Genomic DNA, 10944 nt, shown 5'->3' on the forward strand with positions numbered 1-10944 from the left:
TTCATTTTTCAAATGACTGTCAGCCAGGCCTGGAAACAATTAGGTCCATTATCTAGATATTTCTTTGTTTCTCACATAATTAAATCTCAAATGTAAAACTGAATAGCAGAGAAACAGAGAGCAGTAGCCTTTTTCTTTCATATTCTATAACCACGGATTTGATCAATAAAATATTTTCCATGTCTGGTATGGAGGAGAAAATCCTATGTTTTCTAATCTGTGGTGAGGCTATCAAAAGGCCTAGAAGACAAAAATCAACCTAGAAGACATACATTGTCTATTCATAGAGAAAATATATTCCCTTTCTGTACGTTACATTTCTTTTTCACCCAGACATTTGCATGAAGATGAGTAAAGTATAGTAGCTAAACTATTTGAAGTTTGTCGTCACTGGCATTGATCAGCGAGGTCTCACCTACAGTACATGACTTGCCAAAGGAGGTACGAACTATTAGAACTAAATGACTAGGATAAGTCTTTAAGCTTCAGGCAGGAGAGTCTTAAAAACAATCTCTGTGCCTGTGAACTCCTGAGCCAGGATCTGATTTAAAAAGAGATGAATTTACATGGCTGTGGCATGTTGCCATGCTGCCATTGCTTTCAGTGAGAGAGGGTGATGGAGGGATTTGTCTAATAACCGTTATTGAGAATTTTAACTAATGCCTCTGCAAAAGTGATTTATTTTGGATAAAAAAGGAATGGTGATGTAAAATATATGTCATTTATGGTTAGATACTAATGATGAAAAACAAGATGAGATAGTATTTCAGTAGGATACGCTTGGTATTAGTTACAGATAGTCTGTGGACCAAAGACCAAAAATATATATCCAAGAGATGCACCAAAATGTGAAATGGTGACATTTTACATTGGATAAAAGTAGAGAGTTAGAGCTTGACAATTGGATATCATACACTACAGTTGAGGAACAATGGGAAAGTAATTCTGCTTTGAAAGTTGATAAACTTGGAAAATCACTTTTGAGAAAATGGCCCTTGAATATTTTGGTACACATACAGGAGCGCTTTTCTTTGTCTACACCCATTCAGCATCGTCCTACTGAAATGCTTACTTGCATAGGGGAGTCTTTTGTTTAGACATGTAGCTATCTAGCTAGCTATACAATTAACCATAATCCCACCTCTAAACGTTACTGCCCTGCATGAATCTGCAGATAGCTAACCAACCTGGATCAATGTTAGCTAGCTAACATTAGCTATAACTAGCTATGCAAATGGGCCTGAGATACAAATAGTATTACTACACAGATCATACATGTAACGTTAGATAGCGAGCCAGCCAGCTAGCTTTAGCTAGCTAGCTAACAGTACACTTTAACTTGAAATTAAAATGACAAAATTAGAAACGTGTAATATCTGAAAATGTAGCTAGCTAGACTATCTTACCCGTATACATGGATGGGCGCTTCTCCTTCTCTGTCACAGATGCCATGAATGGTTGCCCTTAGTTTGAAGATGTAATCCGGAGACAGGTATTTTATACAACAGCCTTCAGTGTGTTCTCTTTTTGACTCCGTCTGCATATTTGCAATCAAACGGCAGAATTTTCTCCATCTCCTCAGGCCCTGTACTTCACAACTGTCATTTACTTCACAACTGTCATTTACTTCACAACTGTTATTTACTTCACCATTGTCATTTATTTTGACAAACAAATACAGAACAGTACACATGTCACACTTTACGTTTGGTTAACATTTTAAGTTTGCTTTTACATTGTGGCATAGGTCCTATTGTTTGGCATACTGTAGGTCAATGTCACCCTAAATTTAGAAGTGTGTGGTATTTCTTTGGAACCTTTAACAAAGAATGTATACTTTTGCAATTTTCTTCTCCAAAATGCATAATCTATCTTACAAGTGAACAAACAGAAACTCCTGCAAGGGAAGAGAAAGCGCAGAGATATTCTATTATTCCACACACTCCCTCTAGAGTGTATTGTCACTTACATTTGGCTTTCATTGTGTGCTTGCCCCAGGCTCCAGCCTGTACGGGAGCCAACAGTGATTTGGTTTATAGAGATCATATGGCAAGGAACTGAGCCTTGCAGAAGCAGATTTGATGTATTTCCTATGATTTGAGCCTGGGTTTATTCTTTCCCGTTGTGGAACAGACACCCCTACAGCACATGCACTGGGCCGAGGATGAGCGATGGAGCTGGCCAATTAAACTACAATATACGCACTGTTTTCACACGTCTCGGGTTGCATTTCCTATCAGGAGGAACGGGGGCTCTGAAAAGGATCCAAATGTGGGCAGGAAACCACACAGAGTGAAGGTTGCCTTTGTTATTAACAATTAATGTAACCGGCCTCGACTGGGATCAGCTGCAGGGAAAGGGAGGGCTCTATCAGGATCCCTGGCATGAAAAAGAGAAGACGACTGAGGAAGAAGTTTAGTCGACAGCAAGATCGCAGACACAGTGTAACAGCAATACAGCCTAAAAGCTTTTCTATTTCAGAGGGTGGTTGGAGTGAATGAGAAGAGCTCCTTATTTTTTTTAAATAAAGTCTTTGTGGCCAAGCTAGATCAGATCACACAGGACTGTATGCTGGTCATGCCCCCTCTCACCCCCCTTTTCCCATATGCAGTGCCACTCTTCATTAATGTGACCAAAATGTCATCAACTAGTTTAATACCCCTTAATATCACTGTATCATTTACATTCCCTAGCATACTGGAAATGAGTCCCAGCTGGGGAGTTTGAAACCCAAAGAGAGAGAGAGAGAGAGAGACAGAGACAGAGACAGAGACAGAGACAGAGACAGAGACAGAGAGAGAGAGAGAGAGAGAGAGAGAGAGAGAGAGAGAGAGAGAGAGAAGAGGGGTGGAGGGGAGGGGAGGGGAGGGGATTGACAAGCTATTTAGATGTGCTACTTCACTTTGCATTAGAGTGTACATTATCAGGCATGGGGAGCTAAAGTGAGGCCAGATTTCAGGCGGTGCTGGTCAGGCCTGGAGCGACGGATCACTTACCTCAGGAAATCAAAGTCAATGGCAGAGGATTTGACCTGGAGTGGAGCCCAGCTCCCCGGCAGAAAAAAAGTGTGAAACCTGGAGAAAAGAAAGAGAGATTCATTGAGAAAATCCATTACTGCTTGAGAAGCCAACAAGCATGAACGGAGATGTCTTGTTAAATCGGTTGCTTGATAAAGCAGGTCTTTGGCTTGGTGAGATCGCTCAGAGTCAGAGCCTCCGACCGGGGACATCAGACAGAGAGACGACCTTATTGATACAGGAAGATGTTTAGAGAGTCACCACTGGCTATACAGACCAGAACATCTTCTATGTGTATCATGTAGAGAAAAAGTAAAGGGTAGAAACCTGCTGCCAGTGTTTCAGTGTTTCTGACTCCCTGCAGGCTTCTAGTCTTCAGCCTCCAACCAGAAGACCATGCTGCCTACCCTATGATCCCACTTCAGTCAGACATTCAATCCTTGGCTGCTTTACCTCTGGGTTTTGCTCACTGTTTAAATCTTTGCCCTGGGTAGTGAAAAATAAGTTACATTTGACATTAAATGTTGTTTCTTAAAGTGACTTTCGCAGGTTATTTTCTTAAAAATGTAAGTATTTCAGCCCCTTTTACAATCCAGTCAAGTACAGGTGTATCTAGAAATAGCTAGGGTAACAGAATAACCTTAAAGCTAGAATCCTAAGTTGCTACATCAATTTTTTTTACTTATAAATGAATAATATATACCCCTTTATTCTTGAAGAATATAACTTAGAAAGGCCTCATTAGCTTAGTTAACTGTCTTACCCCATCTGAACCAAAATATACGCTTTTTTTACTCCAATGTTTGTAAAAACTCTATAGCCTCAAAACATGTCTTCAGAAATGAAAGGGAACGGAGCTCGTGTTCATGGCCGCGCGCGTGACTAAACTAAAGGCTTTCACCTGGGCCATCTGCTTAGAGTGCTCTTATTCTCTCCCCTTTCACAATAGAAGCCTGAAACAACTTCTAAAGACTGTTGACATCTAGTGGAAGCCTTAGGAAGTGCAATCTGACTAAATTTACACTGTATATTGGATAGGCAATCACTTGAAAAACTACAAACCTCAGATTTCCCACTTCCTGGTTGGATTTTTCTCAGGTTTTTGCCTGCCATATGAGTTCTGTTATACTCACAGACATCGTTCAAACAGTTTTAGAAACTTCAGAGTGTTTTCTATCCAAATCTACTAATAATATGCATATCTTAGCTTCTGGGCCTGAGTAGCAGGCAGTTTACGCTGGGCACGCCTTTCATCCGAACGTGAAAATACTGCCCCCCAGCCCAAAGAGGTTAACCTCTCTGGGATATGTGGGACGATAAAGTTAATCTTTATGTCCAAATAGCTCCATTTTGTTTGCACGTTCACTCGAGTAATCCAAATGCAGTAAGTTCAGACAAAAAGTCAAAAAAGTTATATTACAGTTTGAAACATGTCAAACGATGTATAGAAACAGTCTTTAGGATGTTTTTATCATAAATCTTCCATAATATTCCAAATGGACGATTCCTTTGTCTTCAGAAATGAAAAGGAACACACCTAACTCTCATGGGAGCGTGCGCGATTGAGCTCATGTTATTTTCTGTCATCTGACTCCATATGCTCTTATTCTCTCCCCATTCACAGTAGAAGCATGAAACAATGTTCTAAAGACTGTTGACATCTAGTGGAAGCCTTAGGAAGTGCAAAATGACCCCACAGACACTGTATATTGGATAGGGAATCACTTGAAAAACTACAAACCTCAGATTTCCACACTTCCTGGTTGGATTTTTTCTCAGGTTTTTGCCTGCCATATGAGTTCTGTTATACTCACAGACATCATTCAAACAGTACTAATAATATGCATATCCTACCTTCTGGGCCTGAGTAGCAGGCAGTTTACTACAGGCAAGCTTTTCATCCGGACGTCAAAATACTGCCCCCTACCCAAGAGAGGTAAAGCACCAGCTGTCAGAGCAGCTCACAGATCACTGCACCTGTACATAGCCCATCTGTAAACAGCCCATCTATCTACCTACCTCATCCCCATACTGAATTTATTTATTTATCTTGCTCCTTTGCACCCCAGTATCTCTACTTGCACATTCATCTTCTGCACATCTACCATTCCAGTGTTTAATTGCTATCTTGTAATTACTTCGCCATCATGGCCTATTTATTGCCTTAACTTACCTCATTTGCACTCACTGTATATATACTTTTTGTTTTCTTTTGTTCTACTGTATTATCGACTGTATGTTTTGTTTATTCCATGTGTAACTCTGTGTTGTATGTGTCGAATTGCTACGCTTTATCTTGGCCAGGTTGCAGTTGCAAATGAGAACTTGTTCTCAACTAGCCTACCTGGTTAAATAAAGGTGAAATAAATAAATCACTTTTTTTTAAAGCATCCCAGATGCAGAAATCTGGATATAATGACAAGATGCACATTCATGCCTTCACCCTAACAATGGGAGTCATTGGGAAGGCAGACAACAGGCTTAGGTCCAAATTAAGCCCATAGAAATGCATGGGACAGATTTTGGCAAGAGTGAAACCTCTCGCTTTGCCTCTTCCTCTCTGAGTAGAGTCACCGCCTGCTTTGGCGAAATGGCTGCGAATTGTACAACGCTGAAGTTGGTCTCCACCACCTAGCTCACGCAGCAAAGCTGCTCAATTAACAAAGGAATGTTTGGTGGGAAAGAGGGGCCGAGCATTGAGAGTTATACAGTACTGATTATCGCCATCTAAATTGGAGGTGTGAATTGCAGGCTATTAGCCTACCAAGTGCCATGTGCTCAGGTGCTAAAAGCCAAAGTTGATACATGTGCATCCAGGTGAGTCAACTTATTTATAAATAAACTGTATTACATTAAATAAAACATTGAAAAATGTTGAGACTACAGGAAATAGCTTGCCTGCTATGTTAAACAACTGCAGTAATGGTTGCTTTGGTTGTCAACAGCCTTGTGGCTATTGTAGTCTTTTGACCTTAGAAAAACAGGGACCTCTGAAGTAGTCCCAGGTGAGGCAGGCAGCATGCGAGGGGGGGGGCAACTCCGCAGGCACCTTACCTAGTCAGTCTGGAACATTACTATTATTTCCTCGGTTGATCCACAATCAAAACAACGGAGTGTTCGTCTGTCTGTCCAGCCACTGATGGCTCCACAGTGATGGCTTTAGTTCCAACCCCCTTCCTCCAATCTGATCTTCTGTTCCCACAAAACTTCATGCCACTCTCTCTTAGAGGATTTGAAAGACTTTTCAGTGCACAATATTAAATTGCTTAAAGGCTGCAATCTGTTTGAGGCAAGCAGTGCTCAGTTGAAAGATGCTCTGAGCATAAACCGATTTGAATCGTATGATGGGGAATTTTCTATGCATCACTGAATACATTGAGATCTGTTGACTGTACGGCTGTGTTTGTTTGTCATTATCTAAGTTTGCATTGACCTCAGTGGAGGCTGCTGAGGGGAGGATGGCTCATAATAATAGCTGGAACGGAGCAAATGGAATGGCATGTATTTGATACCATTCCACTAATTCCGCTCCAGCTATTACCACGAGCCCGTCCTCCCCAATTAAGATTCCACCAACCTCCTGTGATTGACCTTCAGTATGTTTACCTTCTATGAGTGTTTGTGGTTTTGAGAGATGTGTTTTGGCACTGTCTCCATTGGGCCAAGGTGAGAAGCATCAGGTACGTTCCACCTGCGGTACGACCATTGACCCCTTAATCGTCTTGGCTATCCTAAGCTGCTGCATCCCCCATTAGATTTGTTTTTAATGCGCTGTGATTTTTCCTCCCTCCAAAGCTGCTCTTTTTATCTTCTTCCTGCTGTGTGGATGAAACCCCAATGTAGCCAAGGCAAGCCTCAAATCCCTCATATCCGGACAAGTTGGCAAATACAGCTCAATCAGCCACTGCAAAAAAACAGTTTACCTCTGCTGAATTTAAACTAAGGCAAAATGTTGTTTGTAGACAAACCATTAGAGGGATTTTTTGCTTCTGATTTCTTTTACTGCTATTTTTTTTAGCTTTGAAATCAATTAGTTATTTTCTTATATGGTTATTTCTCCCTCAGAGGATCTGACTTCTTTCAGATGTTGTGTTGTGTTGTGTTGTCGTTCTGCGATTTTCAAGGTCCTTACACCTGATTTATATAAATGTAATCATATGCATCTTTGATTCTGTTTTTGGTCTGCTGATATGATCACTATTGATAATGAAATAATGATTGTAATGAGATATACCACATCTGAATCAACAGTGTGACATAGACCTGAATGTAGAATATGATCATCTGAATTCACTTACCGCAGTCAACTTCCTTTCAAGTTACAAAATTATTCCCCCCCACAAAGTTATTGTCATTAATCTTACTGGAAAATGTGCAACAAATGAGAACCTGTTTCACCATATACACCAGAGATCATCAACTAGATTCAGCCGCGGGCCGGAACATAATTATAAATAACTGGTGGGCCGCCAGTTGGAGAACCCTGATATACACCATTAAAGGCTATACAAAGACAACTGTCTGAACGGAGGCTTTATGTGATTTATGTTGTACCACATTATGTGATGATATATCGTTTATACTATATATAGTACCATAAAATAAAATATTGAAATGTATATTCTAGGAATCTGAAACGCTACAACATTAACAGTTATCCCTCTTACCCCCTCTCTCTCTCTCTCTCTCTCACTCCCCCTCGTCTTTTAATTTTCCTTTGTATCTCTCTCTCCCTCCCTCTCTCTCGCACACACTTGTATTTCACCTCCCTCTCTTTCTCCCTTTTCCTTCTCTCCCTCTTGCACCCCCCCCCTCACACACACACACACTCGCGCATACACAGACTCAAATGTCACTGAAGTTTGATTTGAATCTGAAATATATGAATTCTCTTCTTATTACTTTTCAGCCCAGACATTTCTTGGTTTGGGAAGTATCTGGGTCATTTCAAAAGAAAACACTTTATCATCATTTACTCATAACCTAAAGGCACTGTCTACCTACCGGCAAAACCCCTCAACAATTTAGTCCTTTGTGCTGTTGGTTATAAAACCCTTCTGGAATAGACCAATGTGACTCAAGCTTCCAAAGAATGAAGATTTGTCTTCAAACCAAATTAATACTTGGCAGGTTCCCCGAGTTTTTCTAACTTTGCTTCAAAATCACTGATAAGGAATCCCACAGAAATATACTGGGTAGTAGGAACTTTAAGCAATACCACATACTATGTAATAACAAGACATTATCTCATGTTGAAGCTATGTTTTGACTGTTACTGTATATATCATGTTCTTCTTACTGTCTGTATTTTTGGTCTAGAACGTTAGAACGTGAAACATCTGGATTGATGTAGCCTATGCTGTGAATGTGATAATGTTTTTAATATAATATATCATTAAAAAGGGTTTATCAAGTGCTGCTATTGTATTTATAAATGTTTTATTTAACTAGGTAAGTCAGTTAAGAACAAATTCTTATTTACAATGACGGCCTACATCAGCCAAACCTGGACGATGCTGGAGCAATTGTGCACAGCCTTATGGGACTCCCAATCACGGCCGGTTGTGATACAGCCTGGATTCGAACCAGGGTGTCTGTAGTGATGCCTCTAGCACTGAGATGCAGTGCTTTAGATCGTGGCGCCACTCTGGAGCCCAATAGGAGCAGTTTCAGGATTATTACTTAGATACAGTATACAGTACAAGTAAATAGCACATGTGCATGTCCTATACTGAGTACTGGAATGGGGATTTCCTGTCTTACTTCAGTGTGAAAGAAAAATTGAAAATGTGTATCAGATGGTATTCCTATTTACTGGGTCATCCCTTAGGATCAAACAGAGGCACAGTCACAAAGCTGAAAAGATGCCCAAATGTTCCATTATTTTATGTTTATATATCCCCTATTTTAATTGGGCCACAAATCACATTTTATTTTCAATTAAACTGCTTAGAAGTTCTCTAAGACTTGTATAACCCACAGCTTGAGAATATAATATTCTGTTCTTTTAACTTGTAAAGCAGTGTGTATAGAGGGTTGTGGCATTCCCATGAGTGCTTTGACTTGTAATAATGAACACTGACTTCATTTATTTTAATTATGAGTGGTGAAAAAAGTGATGTATATTGCAAAGCACCACCTGCATTTGAGAGGGGAGTTGAGGATTGGGGGGAAAGCAGGACAAAAAGAGCCATTGTTGTTGGGTGTAGGTCAGCGTTGCCAGGCTGCAGCTCTCTAGAACATTCCGTGGTGTCACATAATACTGTCAGTATCCTGTTGGAAGTGCCAGCCCAGAAAGAATGAGTGTGCTTGAAAGTGTGGCTAAATGTGTGTGTGGCGTGTGTATGTGTGTGTATGTGTGTGTGTGTGTGTGTGTGTGTGCATGTGCGTACAGTACGTGCATGTGTGTGTTCATAGGAGCGATGGTGGTGGTGGTCTGGACAAGACCCATAATTCTGTTGGACATTTTTAAAGCGAGTTATCCCACGTCCTCTGGAATATGTCTCTTTCAGTCAGATTCTCTGAGTACTACTTCTTCTGTCCAGTATGTATCACCAGATGTAATCTCCACCAGAGAGGACAGGTGTGCCCTCATGTCAGATGTTACAGTGAGTTTTCATCCTAGTGAACAGGCAATGACGGGGCAGACATCCTTCTCAGCCATCTGTCTGTCTATCTGTCTGTCAGAACGTATGGCACAGAACCCAATACGACTCATCTGCTCAGGAGCAGGCCTGTACTTAAAATGTTATATAGGGTGCTCCGTGAACACGGTCATGAGCAGAAGGCTGCCAGTGAAATAGCTCACCTGTCCTCAGCATGAGACTGTAACCAGAAACACTCCTTCTGGAGAGGACCCAGCCAAGAGACAGACAGCAGCCTGTTGCTGCAAGGGAATCTCATGTCTAGTAATGATCATCATCTCTGTTCATCTCTGTGAAGTATACTTTGTATGCTGACGACTGAACACTGTCAATTGTTTAAGTGAACTGGGAAAAACAATAATGTTGTCCTCATGAATAAACCATGCAATCCACTTAAAAGCCTCTAAGTTCATTGTTGCTCTGTTAGCAGTTTTTGAAAGTTATTTTGCACGTCCAAGAACCACTGAACAGAAAAGAGAGCTCTTTATATTTATGAATTGTATTTAAATTGGGTGTTTTTGCCTACCAGAATGCCATTATCACTTTGCTAAGAAGGGTACTCTTATAGATGATTTCTCTCATTTTTCTTATTTTTACATATGCTGTCTGTGGACACTGTTTCCTTCTGGACAATATAGAGACAGGCAGTGTTTGCCTTAGTTAGTGTTGTTTCAGTGAACCACCACCCCTGTTAAATATAGCACTATGGAGCTGGTCATGTGGCATTTGATCTAGCAGCAGAGAAGTGATTGTTAGTTTGCAGGGCTGAGGATTGTGTCATTGACCACATTTACATGCACGCCAATATCCAGTTATTATTCGGTATACTCAAGTATTCTGTTTTTGAGTTGACGCATATAATCGTCATATCCCGTTTACAATAACCTGAATAATCTCGTATCCCGGTTTTGAGAAACCCGAATAAGATGCCTGGGATGTGCTGATCTTAGATGGGATACTGTGGCATGTAAACATCTGGCTCAGTTTCACGTAGTATGACTGTTGAAGTTCAGATGGGAAGAGTAGTAGTTGGAATAGTAACTGAAGTCTTGTCACTGACTTTAGGCCTCACATGTAGCATATTATAATATTTAATCCTGCGGAATTAAGTGTCTCTTGCAGTAAAATTATAGACCAAATGTACATTGTGTGGCGACATATGACATTTGAGTAGGAGCTTTCAAAATATAGAACTCATCCCCGTATCATATGGGGGATGATTTCTGTATTTTGAAAGTTACATATCTTGAAATCTTGATTGCTGACAAGCAAAACATTTTGGA

This window comes from Salmo salar, chromosome ssa26 (genome assembly GCF_905237065.1).
Source record: "Salmo salar chromosome ssa26, Ssal_v3.1, whole genome shotgun sequence".
Classification (NCBI taxonomy): domain Eukaryota; kingdom Metazoa; phylum Chordata; class Actinopteri; order Salmoniformes; family Salmonidae; genus Salmo; species Salmo salar.